Genomic DNA, 20852 nt, shown 5'->3' on the forward strand with positions numbered 1-20852 from the left:
TGAGGTGGTTTGGGCATCTGACAAGGATGCCCCCTGGGCGCCTCCTGGGTGAGGTGTTCCAGGCATGTCCCACTGGGAGGAGGCCCCGGGGCAGACCCAGGACACGCTGGAGAGATTATATCTCTCGGCTGGCCTGGGAACGCCTTGGTATTCCCCCGGATAAGCTGGAGGAGGTGGCTGGGGAGAGGGAGGTCTGGGCCTCTTTGCTTAGGCTGCTGCCCCCACGACCCAGCCCCGGATAAAGCGGATGAAGATGGATGGATGGATGGATGGATGGATGGATGGATGGCACTGTATCTGGTGAACAAGTCCTGTGAACAAGATGAGCCACACCAACCGTGGATCCACCTGAATGGTGACCTTTACTGGTGCTAACTAGATTAATAATTACATTACAGCATCACAAAGGGTTAAGGGGATTGCCTAGGTTGTCTATTAGAGTTTCTGATACATTTAGGTAAATTAAATCAAATTACTGTCTTCTGTTTATTATTAAATTCCTATTTTATCAGGTGGGAGCAACATGTCATACTGGACAAAGAAATCTCAAATATTAATAAAATGACCATAAACCATCTATTTTAATACTCTATAATATAATACAGTTAATTTAATATAGTATAAATTTAAATCCATCTCAGACAGCATTAAACAATCACCTGATGTGGGAATATAAGTTGTTTTTGTACAAATGTATATTTTATGGGGGGAAAAAAGACATTTAATTTATATACTGTAGTAATACTGAGGATACTTGCCTTACTTGCCTAATCGTCAGCCAGTTCATCAGTGTCTTAACCATTTTATGTTCCGTGTTTGTGTGGTGATTATTAGACCTTTCTCACTACATTCTCACCAAAAACACTTCCCCTTTAATTCTTAGAAAGGTTGCCAAAGAGCTGTAATGAGGAACAAGAAATGGTATGATATACCTTCTTTCTCATAGCAGTGAATAACTAACTGTCTGCTCTTATGTGCTTTCTTTTTGCTAATTTATTTATAAATATACTGTACATTAAAGAAAAAAATCAATTTTCCAATAGTCACACATTCAACTTCCCAGTCACGTTTATCTGGTGAGTCCTTGGTGAGGGAATATAAAATTAAATGTAAGCATTTAAATCAGCAAAAACGTGAGAAAAACAAAACAAAACTAAAATCTCTGAGGTAACAATGAGGAAGTGACTCACTAATTACAAATTACAAAAACTACAAATAGTCTTTAAGAGGAACCAGTTCAGAGAAGCTGAGAGTGGCGAGTGGTGGAACAATGGTTAAACTTAGATGGAATAAAATATCGTCATGGCTGATCCTGATATTTCAGGTTGTAGGTAAGGATACAGAACTCATTTTTAATGGCAATAAAATATATCTTTAGCAATAATATGTTCATTTATGTATTATGGCAACTAAACAGGCTCTGTTGTTTTAATTGAGTATGAGATACATTGATAAACTTCTGTTTGATATAAAATCATATTTAATCTGATGGTTTAAAAAAAGATCTGATTTGTAATAAGTGTGTTTTAAATTTCTCTTCAATTTTCTCAATAGTATCTGGAAATGCAATATCCATTATAAAGAGAGTTGGGGATGATGTCATTCTGCCTTGTCTGAATGCGATCGATGACCAGAATAAATGTGACAAGACTACATGGACCTTTTTCTCAAGAGATCAACCAGCAGTAGAGCTGATCACACTTGGGCAGATTGGTGAAGAGGCCAAAACTAAATCAGACAGACTGAGTGTTACAATAAACTGTTCTCTGCTTATAAAGAAGCTCACAGTTGAGGATGTTGGTCGTTACCGCTACAAACATTGCACATCAGCAGTAAAACCAACTCAAGATTTTGATCTTTCAGTTCTCTCCAGTGAGTATTTACTTCAAACTATTCTCTACTCAGATTCCCTTTTCATTAGAACAGAAATTGAAACATAACAGTTATCATGGTTACATTAAGATTATCTGTTGAGTGGATTCTCTTTCTTATGCATCAAGGATACACTTCGTGGCTCAAGAGTTGGGAGTTCACCTTGTAGTCGGAAGGTTGCCGGTTCGAGCCCCGGCTTGAACAGTCTCGGTCGTTGTGTCCTTGAGCAAGCCACTTCACCCGTTGCATACTGGTGGTGGTCAGAGGTAGAGCAGGGCGATATGGCCAAAAATATTTATCACGATATATATTTGAAAATTTGCGATAACGATATAACCGACGATATAATTGATGCGAGACAAAATACAACTCCACAACATTACTAGCGCAAAAAGACAACCTTCCATTTATTTTCACTTAAACAAGAAGCTGGTTTTTATGTACATTAAAGCTTTATAAAAATGTAACAGTGCAAATGCAAATTCCTTGCTGAAAGTTTAACCAAAAGGCATTTCCAGTAGAAATGGGCTGACATATCCTGAGCATAACCATGTATAATATCCACTGAAGTTAAAAAGAGGTGCTTTGCAACATTTTCCACGTGTGGGACTAATAAAGGTTATCTTAACATTAAACTGCAGTGTGCAGTACGTATTTTTCGGACCATAAGGTGCACGGGATTATAAGGCACATTAAGCGAAACAAAGCAGTCAGATAAATCAAACTTTATTAAACTCATTCTTCTTGCTTCCTCCACTTCTGTACCGTTGATTCATTAATGTTGAATTCTCTGGCAGCTGCTCTATTCCCATGTTGTTGCAGTCTATTAATGACTAACCTCATATTGTGGATGGATTATCTCAGTTGTTCTCCTGACTGAAGTTTGGTCCGTTTACAACATCCTGCCATGCGATTGCATTTGTCTCTAACCATGAAGAACCTTCACGTTAACTTTTATAAGTGGAAAAGTGTTAGTGTTCGTCCTCCAGCTTCACTGTTTATGTTATGCTAACATAGCTGTGTCGCTAGCAATCACGTAGCACATCATTATATACCAGCTAGCCCAACTTCAGTAACCCTACAAACGTCACTGCTGTTTAGTTTCCTGTCTTCATTTATGTTGGAAGTGATAGCAGAACTGTACGTTTGATTTTTTTCAGAAATCTCTCCGTCAGAACATGCAATATCATGCTTAGGTAACTAGCGAAACTAGCGAGCTAACTTCCGCTAGCTTCCTGCTAACGTCTAACTCCGTTAAATGTAATAACTTTAGTTTTCATGGATGCCTGGAAGTTAAACTTCATAGTTACACCTGGTAAAGCAGCAATGCTGATCGTTTTATTAAAGATGAAAGAATTTAGACAGTTTTTAACTCTAAGTGATGCTGCAGTGTTGTTTGACCTGAAGCATACGGAGTTTAGGACCCAGATTACTCCCAGATTTAAGAGCATCTTAGTCCGACAAATATGACAATAACAACGGCCGCTTGCATGTTCTGCAAAAAAAATGTGCTTTGTCGTGTATCTGACGGACAAACACCAAACCAGTTCCACATCACGGAAGTTGCACCATTTTTACAAACCAATTCTGGTTCATCTGTTTCACTCAACAATCGGCCATGTGCGTATGAAAACAAAGGCACTGCGCATGCGCGTTTTACTCCCATTCTATCGCGATATTTCATTTTCCTATCGTTGCCTAACATTATACCGGTATTACCGTGAACGGTATAATATGGCCCAGCCCTAGTCAGAGGGCCCGGTGACGCCAGTGTCCGGCAGCCTCGCCTCTGTCAGTGCGCCCCAGAGTGGCTGTGGCTACAACCTAGCTTGCCATCACCAGTGTGTGAATGGGTGGATGACTGGTTGTGTAAAGCGCTTTGGGGTCCTTGGGGATTAGTAAAGTGCTATACAAATACAGGCCATTTATTTATGATCTTTCTTTTAGCATTTAGGTATGAACAAAGAATCGAAAGCACAAAGCAAAGATGAAAACCAGAACCAAGCGATTGTCACTGTGATTCGACTGTAGAAACATGAACAGGTAGAAACGGAGGCTGGAGCCTGACTCCTAATCACTGCTGTTGTTACCTGTTGAAGTTCAGGGTCTGCCAGACACTCAGCTTTAAAGTGGACATGGAACACTTCAGGTATAAAGACTAATTTAGACCATGGACACTGTGTAGCTGGTTTTATGAAATAAGAGCTTAAAGTTAAGATTTTAAAAACATGTTTAGTGCCATCTTCTGTCAGTACAAAATATCTATAAGCAAGATCAATAGGCAAGCAGACTAACAATTCCAAGGAGATGTAATTCTCAGTGTAATTCTCTGAAATAAAAAACACCTTTTCATTATTGGAGTTCCTAAATTTAGTATAATAACGAACAATTCTGACCTTGAAAAAAATATAAAGGAAGAACATAAATAAAACCTGAACAGTTTGATGAGAAGCACAAAATAATAAAACCAGTTTATGGATATATTACACATTATCTATTCCCAGATTTGAGATAGTCAAATTCAAACCAAATTGTCTAAAACGTAAGATATAAGTAAGATATAGTCAACAAAGGCAACGATTTTCAGAGTGTTGAAAAACATTCTCACAAGGTAAATAGGATGTCAGTTTTTATTAAAATGAAGTCCAGCAAAATTGTTAGCTGGAAGTAAACAATATCATGGTTTTATTCTCTTTGCAGCTTCATCCTCTTCAAGGTCCATTATCATCCTTGTAGGTTTAGCAGCACTTATAACAGCTGTGGTAATGGTCAACACATGGGCCAGAACTAAAGGTATGTTTAATTATGAGACGTTTTAAAAGATCTCAATTCTTAATAATAATCAAAATAGAATTTAATTCTTTTATTTCTGTTTTTTAGGGAACAAAACACAGATGGTTCAAGCAACAGTACGTGGAAAACTCAGTAATTTAATATTCACATATATCTCTTCAGATAGAAAAGGTCATGACTGGAGATTAGACCACCTTAAAAACACACACTTGAAAGTTTGGTCTTGTAAAGTGGATGGGTGCAGTTGTTAAGGTAGAACCAATAGCTGCTGTAACAGGCTACACTACACTACAGACTGACAGGAAAACAACACAGAAAAAAAATCTAAAGAGCACAAGTGGATGCACACACACGCGCACACACACACACACATGATAAGCTAACATTATAAGTTAAACTTTAATTAAATCAAAATTAAAGGGTTATAATAGAAATCATAGACAATTAGAAAGATCAGTCTGATTTACTGACTTATTGACCTATTTATTTTTCATAGGTGTCCTATAATAAGGATAAAGATGAAGTTGCAATACACTATGAAACCACTGGAGACTCTGCTGTTTCTGTCAGACTTCACTGAGCATCGCCATGGAAATTATCATCACACCACTACACCATCCACAACCACTATACCCTCTACAAAATGTCTTGTTATGAATTAGTGAAACAACCTGATCAGCTATCTTATTGTGTCTTGTGATACACAATACAGCCTCTTTACTGCACATTTGACCTTCGGGCCAGATGCAGCTTTCTCTTCAACGTCCTTATGCTATCACCATGCTGCTTTTACGTGCTTAGAGTTAGAGAAATAATTTCCTTCTGAAGTATGATTTCACCAACTCATCCACACAATGCATTTTGTAGAGGGTATAGTATTTGTGGCAGTTATTTGTCTTCAAACAACAGCTTTAATCTCAATGTTGTATTTAGACTTTTTTTCAAAATGTTATTTCAACTTCATTCTCGAAAGTGTTCTCCCTTTAGTCTAATTAAATATTTCTTTTCTTTTTCTTTTTGAATTTAATGACAGTCACATCTCGCACTAAGAAGTTCACTTTGGGTTTAATGAGATTCTTAATGAGCTGTGAATAATGCTATTATGTAAGTTGTAAATAAAATGTACAAATATTCATTTTGAATACTTTTCTTCCCTTTCTTTTAAAGGTAAAGATGAAGAACAAATATATTTTTTATTTTTTTACATTTCGTTAGCTTCATAGCATAATTGCCTAAGTCATTTGACTAAGTCAATGACTTAGGCACTTATGCTATGAAGCTAACGATTTATTTCTTGTGTAGCTCCTTTCAGCCACTAGGGGACCTCAGTGTGTAAGGATATACCCAGTCCCTTGTTTACCACAAAAGCATAACATGGGCCATGTACAGAAGAAAGTAAGACATTTTTTTGTTTTGTTTTGTTTTTGTCTTTATAAATTTATAGTTCGGTTTATGGTTTCAACATCCCAAAGTCAGTAACTGGTTTAACTGGTCATATCAAGGTGGGTATCGACTCAATGAATGAACCAAGATTCTCCAACTGCTGACATGAAATAGGCAGTACTGGCAGCACGTAACCAGTTGCAAACTGCACAGGGAGTGATGCTGCATTTTTAATGAAGATGAATTTGTAAGTAGTATTAAAATACAACGTTAGAAAAAAAATCAGATGTTAAACACATGATAGAGGCTGAAAAAATCACAGCTGCAGCCAAAGCAGTAGATGAGTGTAAGTAATAGAAAAATTACTTCAGTATTAAAAAAAGCACTGTATGGATATGGTTTAAGCACAATTGCAAATTTCACCAAAATAATATGTTTAGATGTTCGTAGGATGGTTTTCCTCTTATTCTTTCAGCTGCATCCATTATAATATTAGATGCTCTGAAAGCAAGTAAAGAATAATAAGTCCTATGTACAGTGCTTTAGAAACATATCAATATATTAAGACTGGTTAAACTTGAAGTTCTCTAATCACATGTTGTACTACAGATCCCTGACCCCAGTTTTACAATTTGCTCTCCTGCACATACACCTGCAGCCAGTTCCACTTTCCTATATTGTTTGCCTCATTTATCTAGCTGTTTTATGCTTTTGCTGTAATTCATTTCTTGCATGTTTCCTTGCATTTAACCACATGAAACCACATGGCACCTGTTTGTGTTCATATGTGTCCTCCATGCAGCTGTTCTAACACATCTGTAAACATCTGGCTGAGGCCAGGGCTGTGCACGATGTTCACCTATTTGCCATGGCTCAGGTGGGGGCAGGGCACTCAACTTCCCTCACCCTAGACTTAAAGACAGATGTTGGGACATGCCGTGCCCTAGCATAGGAGCGGTCCTGATGTCGGGTGGGAAGGCTAACGCTGAATTGGTTGCTGAGCTGCTGCTGTGATAAGCCTTTAGTGTGGAACTGCTGCTGCTGTGATGAGATTGATGAGCGGTGTTGCTAAGGACCACGTTTCCTTTTAGACCGGTTGGATGAAGCGGGCCATGACTGTCTCAGCCTAACCTGCTCTTATTTGCAATCAACACTTAAATACTGTTTACTGACTAAACTATTCTCTGGAATGTAAATAAAGAACAAGATCTATATTTGTATTTGTTGACCTTATATCAAATTTCCATATAGACAAGGCCACGAGCTGCATTGTTGTTGTGAGATTGTTAAACACTTGTACACTTAAACATTATTTGTTAGAACATAGTAAAATGATACAGCTGTCATACTGTGAAGCCGAAAAGCTGAGCTAGTCAGCTAACCCTTTCTTCTAGCCTCAAGTAAGGAAAACATTATTAATATAGTAACTTTTCCAGACGTACTGACCATAGAAATTTTATTTATATAGCACATATCATTACTCAATGTGCATAACGCAGTAGATAAAAAAAAGGGGTTAAGATTTGCATGTTTATAGTGTCTTAAATGTCATAGTGTTTAAAGTGCAAGCACATTTGTATAGCCTTTCTTCACTGCTGTATTGTGTTTCTTCCATTATAGACACCACTGATTTGTCTGCAGCAGCTAAAAAGTCAACAAAACAAAGTAAGTGACATTAAAATGAAGAAGAGAAAATGAAGAAGTAACATCACTCATCAAATACAAACATAAATAGTCAACATCTGAGGAACTATTCAGTGAATTGTGCAGACAGTCTTAAAGACAGAGCAGTTCTGATACTGTTTCAATCAATCAATCAAAGCTTTATTCGTCACATGCAGGTTGCCCTGCAGTGAAATAGGACCCCCCCCGACCTTACACATATAGCACAAACATTACATGGGGATACAGGTCGGAGATTGGTAGAATCAGAGAAAAACATTGAAATGTACACTACACTGGGGAAAGTACAAGAGGAAAAAAAGAGACCCCTACTCATGCTATGCTTCCATGGTAGGACAGCATGAGAACAGGAAACAAAAAAAAACTCCTCTGCACAAGAAGCACATAAATGTCCACAGCACAACATTGTGAAGACATGACAAGCCACAGGGGTGGGTGGGGGGTTGAGGAGTAATCCGAAGCGAACACAGCAGCCACCCTGCACAGCGCTACCATTCCAGCGCGGTACACAGACCCGCCGTGTTCCCCCTTCAGGAAACAAGCATCGAAGGCGTTTGGAAGGGAGGGGGATGAGTGCGTGCTTATCAGTGTAAGTGTATGTGTGTGCGTGTCCAGAGTACAGCGGAGACAGTGTCCTTCGCTTTATCAGGCTAAGTAAACAGTCTGCCAGCCAACCCAGGTGGCCTTCATGGGACGGGAAGAATAGTCATCACACAGTCGTTATCAGGGAGTTGTTTTGGTGGGCTCCAGCCTTGGGCCTGCAGCTGGCGCCGTGGTGTCCGAATGTTGAATATTGTTGATTTCTCCTTTGTGAGCAGCTCGAATTTTAGCACTCTGAGACTGGTCCCTCAACCTCCCGTTGAAGAGCTGCGAGCCTCCCCATGATGGTATCAAACTTCTGTTCCAAGGTGTTGTCAGTCTTTTGATTCTGAGACCTCACAACTGCAGTGATCCGTTCCGCGATGTTTTCCAACTGTCGCGCAAGGGTCTCATTTTGAGCAGGCCTCTCTCTGATGTTTCCCCTCATACGCTCAATGGTGTTGTTTTGAGCCTTCACAGCAGCTGTAAGCGTCTCCAAGGTGTTGACCATATTACGTTCGTTGTGAGAGGTCGCACCTCGTCCCGGCGCTTCGAATCCAGCGGGCAGTTTGAAATTGAAGATAAGATATAACAGAGAAAGAGACACATGTTGAAACAGGTGGGATGGAAAGAGATTGTAGTACTCCCAACTTACCTCTCATTACATCTGAGAGAGGGTAAAAGGTAAAACGGCTGTATTGCAATAGAGTCCGTCCGATGAGGAGTGTGTGTGTGATTGTCTGTCCTACCACACTACTTGTACAGTAGAGGATTGTAGTCCATCAATGTGCAAATGAATGTGCAAGTACCACTATGAAAGCATGAAACTCATAAATCTTACAACACAAAATAAGTATTATTAAATTAGTAAAATTAGTATCCGCAATAAAGATTTTTTCATACATTGTATACATTCTACCACAGGCAAAGTTGCCTCCATTTTTATAGTTTTTATTAATATTTTGTAATAATTTATTTGTAATAACCTATTCTGCTTTGGGAGTGTATTTTTATGTATTATATTATACATACACATTAAAAGTGAATCTCAGTTTACTTTTTACTCACTATGAGTATCATTCATTATTCTCCCCCAGTAATTAAGGGCAGGATATGTATTTTTTTTAAATTCCAATTCATTCTTCTTTGGCAGCATTTAAATAACCTTGATCAGATTTGATGGTTTTGTTACAGACTTTTCAAAAGTGTTTTGCTTTTCTTTCACAAATGTGGGATTAAATTGTGTTAAAATGTACAAAACAGTGATGTCATGTTTTGTGACGAGGACCCAGGCACAGAGAGACTTGTTGAATTTAAGAATCTTATGATTTAATAAAGAAATTTGCAGACTTGCACAGAGATGGTAAAATTATGATGACTGATAACGGAGATGAAGACAACAGACGATGAGGACAGGGAGGAACAGGGGTTTAAATGCACCAAAGTGACAGTCAGAGAGAACTCGGGACAAAATTTAAGGATGCAGGGACTGACAAACAGATTTATCTTGCCTGGCTGGGCTCTGATCCTAGAATCGCCCCTGGTCTTTACGCTGTCAGCTGCCTCTTCTTCTCTCATTCTCCCCCCTCCCTCTCCTGCTGCTACTTCAATCATGAAACTGATCAATGATCAGCTGATCGGCGTTTCTGCCGCAAGTCCCATCTCTCTTGCTTGTTTATCTCCCGCTTTGCGCCAGAAAGAGGAAACTAGCAGAGGTCGCGTTAAACAGCAGAAGCGCCTTTAAACTTGATAAGCTGTTGTTAGAATTTATTTAATATTATTTTCTAGTATCAGCTGATGTTTGTTGGAGCCACGGCTGTAAAAGCTGCTGGTCATGATATTGCTTTGGTTATCTGGTGAGAGGGAAACATGAAGATGAAACCAGGAGATGTCCTTACTGAATCATCAGAGCTGAACAGGTGATAGAGAAACAGGTTTACCTTTTAGGTGACATGAATGGTGTCATGGTCCTGAGTCTGAGGACTCTGTGTTTTGTGTTTCTTTATATTCTTCTATATTCTTGTTTATTCTGCCGTGTCTTTTGTTTAGGTTTGCTATGTGTTAGTGTGTTGTTTCATGCCTGCCTGTGTTCCCTCTGTTTGTCCATGGTGTCACTGTGTCTGCTCGTGAGTCTGCCTGCCAAGTTCAGTGTCCGTTCTGGTTCTCTGTGTCTGTTAGTTTCCTGTTTTATTCTGAAAGTTCATGTCTCATGTCAATGTGTTCAGTTTTACCTTTCTCTTGTCTCGTTAGCCTAATTTCTCCCAGCTGTGTCTCCCTCCTGTTGCCCATTTCCTAATTACTCCCCTGTGTATTTAAGCCCTGTGTTTTCCTGTGCTCCCTGTTGTGTTGTACCTGCAACTTGCTGTGTGTTCATGAGTTCCAGTCCTCCTGCACCTCAGTTTAGAGTTTTGTTTGCTTTTGTGAGTTTTACTTTATGTTGAAGTTTTGTTCCATCAATAAAGCTGCATTTTCAGTTGAAACCTCGTTTCCTAAGAGTCCTGCATTTTGGGTCCACCGCTCCTGCCTGCCTGCCACACAGCCAACCATGACAGAACGACGTGACCATAACCTGGACCCAGCAGGCTCATCTCGGGAGAGCGATCTCGCCCGCGTCATGGGCCTCATAAAGCAAATTTCCCACACGAAGGATACTAAGGCAATGGCGATCGGATTAGATGCTATCGGAACAATCCTCGAGGGAAATCCACATCTCCGCCAACTTAAGGGTTTTATGAGCTTAATGGACGAGCTGCACGAAGCCCAGGAGGTTCTTCAGGCTTGGGAGCTAGCAGTCTTTGCTCGTTTGCAGTACTCCACTCCGAGGCCTCCGCAGCAACAGCAGCAGCAGACGGAGCTCACCACGAAGCAGTGTGAGCTCCCTGCGACACAGCAGCAGCCGAACATGGAGCTTTCTGCTACACCACAGCGATCGCTGCGGCAGGATATCAACCCCTTGCCATGGCCACAGAGTGAACTACTGACTCCGGTCTGCTCCGACTATCGCTCGCCAGCCTCTTTCCTTGCGGCCATATGGTCGCAGGATAAGGAGTCTGCCTCTCCGCCGTTGCCGTTCTCCTCTGCAGTCTGTACTCCCACTTCCAGGAGGAAGCGGCACCGGCGCCATCACCATTCCTCGCTACAGCCGCACTCCAGCCCCTCCAATCAGCAGCTGTTAGTAACCACGACAGTTCTTCCCGCACTCTTTCTGGGCATAACAATAAAACGGACTATGTTTCTTCTGCTCCATCTGAGCCTGTTAACCCCGTATCAGCTATCCCTGAATCAGCTAAAGCTGCGGCTTCCACCCCAGAGACAATTAACCTAAGCTCTGAGAACATTAAGACTGTTTTATTCTCTGAACTGCCACCTCAAGAGACTGTTCAGTGTGCGCCCAAATGTTTTGTTTCTTGGACTACAGACACTCATTTAAAGTCCTCAAGTGGTAATGTTGCAGATATTGAAACATTCTTCAGGGCCTCCCCAGAGTCTGAGTGCCCTCCCTCAGCAGACCCCGGACCGCTAGAGGCTAAAGAGCCAGCATTTCCCGAGTCATTTAAAAGCTCCACTGAGGTAGCTCGCTTAGCTGCCCGGCCAGAAGCTCGCTTAGCTGCCTGGCTGTCCCCAGTTCATACTCCTGCTCCTCAGGCATTCACTCAATCACCAGCTTCACCACAACTGCCACTACAAACTGCAGCTCAGACATCAGCTCTCCCACCAGTTCATATTTCAGGACAGCATCAAGTAGCTCAGCTCCCAGTGTCTCCTGTAGCGATTCAGTCCCCTAGTCAGCTACACACTCACTCACCTGGTCCTATACACATTCAGCCAGGGGTCCCTATGCCCTCTGGCTCTACATCAGCTCCTGCTGGACGCTCTGATGAATCTATCCAGCACTCCGCAGCTCCCACGCCGCCACCTGCCTCATCCGCTGGGGGTTCTGGAGAGCCCGGCCAGCACTTCCCTGTCTCCGCTGGAGGGCCCGAGGAGCCTGTCCAGCCTCCTGTCTTGTCCGCTGGAGGGCCCGAGGAGCCCGTCCAGCCTCCTGCCTTGTTAGCTGGGGGTCCGGGAGGACCCAGCAAGCACGTCCTCATGTCTGCTGACGGTTCTGGCGAGACCGTTCAGCCACCACCATCTCCACCACCTGTACCTTCCACACCGCCACCTGCAGCAGCAGCTTCATCCACGCTGTTGCCTGCAGCAGGAGCTTCACCCCCGCCTGCAGGGCCACCGTCTCCGGCTTCCACGCCGTCGCCTGCAGGGCCACCGTCTCCGGCTTCCACGCCGTCGCCTGCAGCCACAGTCTCCGGCTTCCACGCCGTCGCCTGCAGCTCCATTCTCGTCTGGTCCAGCCTCCGAGCCTTCAGCTTCGCCTGGTCCAGCTTCAGCTTCGCCTGGTCCAGCCTCTGCTTCAGCTTTGCTTGTATCAGCTTCTGCCTCGTCTGGCCCTGTGGTTGCCACGCCACCATCTCGTCCACTCCTAGCACGGCCGGCTTTTCCGTGGTTGTCTCCTCAACATTGCCGGCCACTTTCCAGGCCTTTGGTTGGACATCATCGCCATAAAGGGTGGCCCCCTGAACGAGGCCGTCGCAGCCACAGCCTTTGGCGTGGCCGGCCTCCGGACTTGCTCCGTCACCGCCGCCACTGCCTTCCGCATGGCCGGCCTCCGGACTTGCTCCGACACCGCCGCCACTGCCTTCCGCGTGGCCGGCCCCCGGACCAGAGCTGTCGTTGCCGTCCGCACGGCCGGCCCCCTGAACTGTTTCTACGTCGTCGCTGCCTTCTGCATGGCCGGTGCCCTGAACTCTTTCTACGTCGTCGCCACCGTTGCTTTCCGCACAGCTGGCCTCCAGACCAGCTATGTCAACTGGGTCACCAACCTGGTCGGCCCCTCGACTGTTTGACTTATGAACTTTTGTGCCGGCAACCTCTGGGTCGGCCTCTCGAACTTTTTGATCTGCTTCCCCTGCTCCTGGGTATGGTTGCCTGCCACACAGCCAACCATGACAAATGGGTTGAAGGAAAGCTATGAACTGTTTCTGAGAGACAACTTACACCAGGATCCTTTTCTGTGTAGCTGACAGCTGGGAACTGTGCAGGGGCGGGTCTAGCAAAGTTTTGCCAGGGGGCCAGGTAGAGCATTAACAGGGAAAGGGGGGGCACAAAGAAATACTTTTCTTTCTTATTCTCATTTAAAATTTCTAGCTTTTAACAAATAATTATCCGACTCTTACAACTGTTTTCATTCAAAGGCTTTATGGTTTTTCCTATAACACCTGGTAGGCCGGCCTCTAGTCAAAATGCCCGGGCTAATTTTTTTTGTCCCAGTCTAGCCCTGTTTATAGCACACGTTGACTTGACAGTATATTTCGTGCATGCTTCATAGCCAATGTATCTGTAAGGCTGACCTGTCAGTCCCTCATGCCAAAAAGCAATTAAAGCAAAGTATACTTAATGACATGAACCTGGTAAAACTAGCAGAATAGTAATCTATATTTTTTAAGTTGTTGTAATCAGCAAGCACAGGAAAAAATTACACTTTAAAACAGCCCATTTTTGAAGTCTTATGACTGCTCAAAGTACTTTAAGATATTAAAAGATACTCTGAAAAAGATCGACTTAAAAATATACTCTTACTTGTCATGTTTTCTAATCGCAACACAGACACGCAGATGAGAAGCGATACGGCCTTTCTATCATGTCTTTCGAAGTGTTATCAGTGTGGGCGTGGTATCACAGGAAAAAGTTGTGTGCAAATGTGACTTGTAGCTTAAATCGCTTATTGCATATACTAGGACACTGGTGTGAATGTATTTTTAAAGCTTGTGTAATAGAAGAAATAAAAGAAAGAGACAGTGAGGAACAATGATTACAGTCTTTGTGTTTTGGATACCAGCACTTTGGTTTACAGGTAAGGATCCATTTAAAAGACATAACAGAAATGTACAAAAAGTTCTACCTTCAAATGTTACTTCATAACATGCAGACAGGCGTGTTTGTTTCATCAGTCTTGGAACAGATGAGAACCAAGCTTTTTGTTTTCTTTTGTTTTTTATGCAAACTTTCCTACATCTGAAAAATATCTACACTAATATGTAATAGTAATGCAGGCATTTCTCTTTCATATCTGCAGGAACACAGGGAGCAGAGAGTATTTCGCTCTTAATTGTCAGAGATGGAAATAAAGTCAGTTTGCCTTGTCCAAAGTGTAGCTTCTGGAGATTCACTGGTTCAAATGGCGCAGCTGAACAAGAGCTTATTAATCAAATGAGCATTGGAGGAAAAGTTACGTCAGACAGACTGAGTGTCAACACAGACTGTTCTCTGGTTATACCCAAGGTAACAGTTGAGGATGCTGGTCAGTACACCTGCACAGTGCCTGAAAACACAGGGAGGCATGCTGGTCTTGTTAATTACAATTATCTTTCTGTTGTTGTCAGTGAGTATTTACACTTTCAATATCTTTGAGTTCAAATTGCTGTTAGAGTTCATTACAGTGCAATAGATATGTTAGAATACTTATCAGTACCAAGTTAATCATTCTTTTTGCTATGCATTTTCAACAGTCACTGAACAGAAATATGGAGGTAATGTGACTTTGAACTGTTCTGTGTCGACTCCTAAAAAGTGTGATCAAGACATCAAGAAAGTGAAGTGGATCCACAACAGCACGGATGTCAATAGAGATATTTCATATGTAAAAACATCACGGTCTTCGTGCTCCGCAACTGTCACCATAATGAATTTTACCTATAGTAACATATCACCTTATGACTTTATGTGTGTAGTTAGAATGCATGGCATCATGGAGCCTTTTGCCTTCAGCCCTCACTCAACAAGTAAGTAACTAAGACAGAGTCTTATGAATTTTAAATTAAAATTAAACTAATGTGACTAATTACTACCGAAAGTATTTATTCATTTCCATTTTCTGAAGCTTTATTGTCTGTATGTTCTGTTAGAAAAGGTGCAGTTTCCAAGTGAACACTTGAATTTTGTTCTTTTATTTAGGTGAAGAAACAAATTCAACAACAATGTCTAAAAACAACACAAATACAGGTAAAACCACAACACAGTCTGACATGAAGGATGGTTTAAGCATTCAGGTTTGTGTCGGTCAATTAGTAAACAAGTGAATGTGCAGCAAAAATCATTGAAATTGATATAAACATTTTTGGGGGTTATTTTGACAGTGCTGTTTGATGTTAAGTCATATCAGATGGCAGGCTGACAGTTTTTTATTAAGCAGTTGATTGAGTTGTGTTTGGTTGTTCAGTTGAGAATGCAGAAACAAGACAATTTCATCATCATTAACACCAAATTAAGGATGTGGTTTGGTTAAAGATAATAAAAAACTGTTGCAAAAGTTACAGTGTGAAATTAATAACTTCAGATTATATTTACAAATTACAGAATTTGTATTTATTCACATGCCAAAAAGAAATGACAGAACAATCTGATGCATTTGATTAGATAATTTGTTGACACAGTTGAAGATGCTGGTTTTTACAATAATTATTATTACAACGTTGATTTTTTTCTTTTGCATTTCTTTTCTAGCAGTCACTGAAAAGAAACCTGGAGATAATAACTCCTCTATTTCGATTCCTGAAAACTGTGAACACACAAAAGTGAAGTGGATCCACAACATCACGGGTATCAGTAGAGATAACTCACATATAAAATATCACAGTCTTTGTGCTCTGCAACTGTGGCCATTCTGAATATTACAGCAACATATCAAGTTATGTCTTTATGTGTGCGTTACAATATATAATAACAAAGTGGAGCTTTTTCCTTCACCCCTCTTTCAACAGGTAAGTAATCAAGAGAGAGTTTTATGAATTTAAAAATAATTTTGAAATAACATCTGAAAACAACATAAATACAGGTATGACCACAGTGACAGTTACAGGGGTGATTAATCCTTTTGTCTTTAAATTTATCAATAAAACAGCTGCAGCTTTCACTGACAGCACATGTGGTACTTTAACCTTTGTACTGTTTTCTTCAGTTAATTTTGGAGTTACTACAAAGATTGAAGATATAGGATGATCTGTCACTGGGTGGTGCTGAGGACGGCTCCTGTAATCACAAACAGAACAGAATCATCACAAACTGAAATATAAAGTTTATCTCTCAAATCTGAAATGGAGCTGATTCCTTCTCTGTCCTCACACACTCGGGATCTGAAGTTGTTCAGTCCTACAGTTCTGCCGACAGCTGACATATGAGCTGTTTGTTTTTTATTTGTTTTAAAGGCCTTATATCAGGGGTGGGCAATTCCAGGCCCCGAGGGCCGCTGTCTTGCAGGTTTTAGATCTCACCTTGGGTCAACACACCTGAATCACATGATTAGTTCGTTACCAGGCCTCAGGAGAACTTCAGGACATGTTGAGGAGCTAATTTAGCCATTTAAATCAGCTGTGTTGGTTCAAGGACACATCTAAAACCTGCAGGGACACCGGCCCTCGGGGCCTGGAATTGCCCACCCCTGCCTTATATACTAACACATTTTTTAATATCATGTTTACCTTTGAGTTGTTGATGCTTTATAAATGGACATCTGCAAAGATGAGATGATGGAGCAGGTTTCAGTCGAGGTTCAGTCTGCTGCTGCATCCTGGTCACAACATACGGAGGTGTTATCAGCGGTGGTATTGAACCAGAAATATTAATGCTTCAAATTATTTGTCCTAAAGGATGCAAGCTGTACAGAGTGACTTTGTGAACATAACTCATTAAAAATAATTCGGACAGTTTTTTAACCTGAATATTTGTAACAAACTCAGGAAAAAAGAAATGCTAAAAAAATAATCAGAGGAAAAATTTAACATTTTAACTTAAGCTGACAAGCGGAAGTAGTTGGTTTCAGTACATAAGTATCGGGCGTTGCTATTTAATCCGTAGCTATTGACTAATGAGGGGTTACTGAAGTGCCAGGTTTTTAAAAGTTGGCGTTAATGTCCTTCCACATGTGGAAAGCGACAGAAAACATGCTGCTGTTTGCACATATTTAATAATCAGCTCTGCACAGAAGCAGAAGCAGAGTCCAGCCTGTTGCTCTTACAGTATAATACTCATAATAAAAGTACAGTAACCGTGGTTAGTCACTAAGCAGCCCGGTGCGTTTCTCTTGATTTCTTTAGTCAGGGTAAATTCATTCACCTGCCACGGGTTAGCTAAACGAACTTTACAAAACAAGTTTCACCTACAGCCGAGTGCTCATCTTAGCTAGCTATGTAGCTAGCTAAGGACCTAAATTACGGATTAGCTTACAAACACATTTAACTTCCCAAAAATAATGCGGTGGGGCCTCAGGTCCTCCTGTCCAGTAGTCCAATTTACTGAAGAACACCTCAGGCTGTCACTTTGAAATAGTTGGTAATGTAAACGCTGGACCTCTCAGCATCTGTCATTCCCGAACAGACACATGCAAGTTTGTCCGTGACCGCAGCCGTGTCGTCAGTGTTTTCTCCAGTCATTGGTCAGCATTATAATATATGCAAATACACGCGGGTCGGAATCCCCCCCCCAGCGCGCCCCCGGACGCCAAAACAGTGCCAGCAGAGTGAAACTGAAAAATGTTTTGAAACCAAAAAGTGGATTAAAACCGAAAAAAATGGATTGAAACTGAAAAAAAAAAAATTGTAAGCGAAAAATTTTTTTTTATTGTTTTTCACAATCACTTTTTTTTTTTTGGGGTTTCAATACAAGATTTTTCAGTACATTTATTTCAGTTACAATATTTTTTTTCGGTTTCAATATTTTTTTCGGTTTCGTTTCAAGGTGGCATCGTTCTGATTCCATACAAACCCAGGTGTAGGGCACGAGAGACCCGACCACATTTTCGCACTTTTCAGTACACTTATTGCGGCTGTCGACACACACGCGGCTGCAGCTTTTCGGCAACAGCCTATGCACATCAACAACAACAGCAGGACCTAGTTTGTCCTGTTTTAAGCCAGCGAGGCATGATTAGGGATGCCGCTCAGGTGCGTCCGCCTCCCCTATAGCCACGCCACAGCAGTCAAAAACAGGCTGTGTGAGAACAGGCAAGAGTGAATAGTATTAAACTCTCACTAATTTATATATTTTTTCATCTACGTTCACAAGTTTCAGCCTAAGACTGAACATTATTTTTCCATGTTTGGCCATGTTCACATTCTGCTTAACTTGTTTCCTTTTTTTGAAGAAGTGGTGCAGAATAATGAAGCAAATGAAAGTTGTTTGTTTAAAACGAAACTTACTGAAGGATTTTAATTGTGAATGAGTTTATTATCTAAATAAAGTTGAAGCAAGGCTTTTTTGTCATTGTTTTGTTTTTGTTTCTTCCTGCCATGTGGGGAATGATGTAAAGGGTTTGAGAACCACTGGTTTAACCCTCCTCTCGTGTTAGGGTCGGCACCGACCCATTTTAAATTTCAAATGCATAAAAAAATCACATACATTTGTTTATTGTATCAAGGCTTTTTGACTTTGTCAGGAACCTCTATTTCTACAAAATAAAATAAAAAAAATTATTTTCACTAAATTATAAAATGCCCTAGTTGAAATTATGACCTTTGTGTTGTTAGGGTCGGTTTCGACCCAGGTATAATATTATGAGTATAAAGCAATAATTAAAGCCAAAACTGAAATCATAAGTGCACTGTCAGCTAAAACACTTACAGCAAGCGCCTCTCCTAATCATATGAGCTTTAGGGGATTCTTATTTTGCATGTTTTTTGCAGTATACCTGCACAAAAACAAAACAAAATAAACACGGGCATGTGAGGTGAATTCACTATTTGAGTGGCCATTTGACTTCCAGAGTGCACATTTACAATTTGCAGCATACAAAAAATGAGAAGAAGATTCACAGTGAGCTAAGTTCTGGATCATATTTTTGGTGAAAATGAAGGAGAGGACACAGAGCAGCATAGCGATTCAGATGGGCAGGTTTCTAAGGAGGAAGACAATGTGGACTATCATCCAGAAGACACAGACACATCTGATCAGAGGTGGAGGTCGCTGGTGCTGAAGCTACTCCTGCTGAAAGATTCAAGTCCAAAAATGGTAAGATCTTTTGGAGCTCAGTACCTCATGATGTACATGGCAGGGCAGCTGCTGCAAATGTCATCAAAATGACCCCTGGAATCACAAGGTTTGCTCTGACCAAAGTCAGTGACATCAAGAGATGTTTTGAGATATTTATGCCATTGTCACTAGAAAGAGTCATCATTACTATGATAAACCTTGAAGGAAAAAAAGTCAATGGCGACATGATGAGGAATACCTGGATGCTTTCATTGTTCTTGCTGGAGTGTACAGATGCTGCAATGAGGCCACTGATCGTCTATGGGATGCATCGACAGGCAGAAACATTTTCTGGGCAACGATGTCACTTCACACATTTGATATCATTTTGATTCAAGAGTCCTCAGATTTGACAACAGAGAGACCAGACCGAGGTCTGACAAACTTGCTCCCATCAGGGATGTCTGGGAGAGATGGGTGCAGCTTCTTCCACTGATGTTCATCCCAGGGCCAGTGACAGTGGATGAATGTCTTGTCCACTTTTTGAGGAAAATGCCCCTTCCGGCAATATATACCCAGTAAGCAAGGGAAAAACGGCAGAAAAATCTGGGAAGCCTGTGATGCAAAAACCAACTATGCCTGGAATGTACAGATTTTCACAGTCAAAGCTGCGAGTGGCACCCCTGAGAAGAAACAATGAAAATGTGTGGTCCTCCATATGACCACTGGACTGCAGGATCACAATATCAGCTGTGATATTTTATTTTATTTTATTTTTTACCAGATATGACCTTGGACAAGAACTTCACAAAGGAAACTGAGGTGAAGCTGTATCATTGGGAAGTGATAAAAAGCCCACAATTACCCACGGCTATAACCAAAACAAAGGAGGAGAGGACTTTTTCCTTTTTTCAGTTTATATTAAAGGTCTACTGCTGAAAAAAAACAAACTTTTTTTGTCTTTTCTTGATGTAAATGTCTATGGGTCGAAATTGACCCATAACACCATAGATGTCATTTTAGTTATTAATCTTAAAATGAAAAAAATCAATAAAACAGATTTATTTAAGAGATGTGTCCTATACCCCTCAGTAATACTCAGGTAACACAGAAACCTTTTATTTATTAATATGATTCTCTTGAGGTTAATTTTACAATTTTTTTTTAATTGAAATCGAGGGGTATAGTGACAAAAAAAGACCCAGAGGCCCACACCAAAAGTATTAAAACCAACATTTTCATGGATAAGGAAGCCTAACAAGGTAACCAAGAGATGAGAAACAAATTGGATGATAACTTATTGTTTTTAGTATATTTTATAGCTGATTTAATTCACGGGTCAAAACCGACCCGCTAACATAAGAGATGATAACAGAAAGCTAACACGAGAGGAAGGTTAATTTAAAGAAGACAAATAGATGTAAAAGTTGCTGTGGGAAACCAAACTTCAGATTGCATTAATTTTAAAATATACTTTCATGTTTTCTTTCTTTTTCCAGTCTGGTGCAGGCTCATTGTTGTCGTTG

This window comes from Rhamphochromis sp. 'chilingali' (genome assembly GCF_963969265.1).
Source record: "Rhamphochromis sp. 'chilingali' genome assembly, chromosome: 5".
In the NCBI taxonomy this organism is placed as follows: Eukaryota; Metazoa; Chordata; class Actinopteri; order Cichliformes; family Cichlidae; genus Rhamphochromis; species Rhamphochromis sp. 'chilingali'.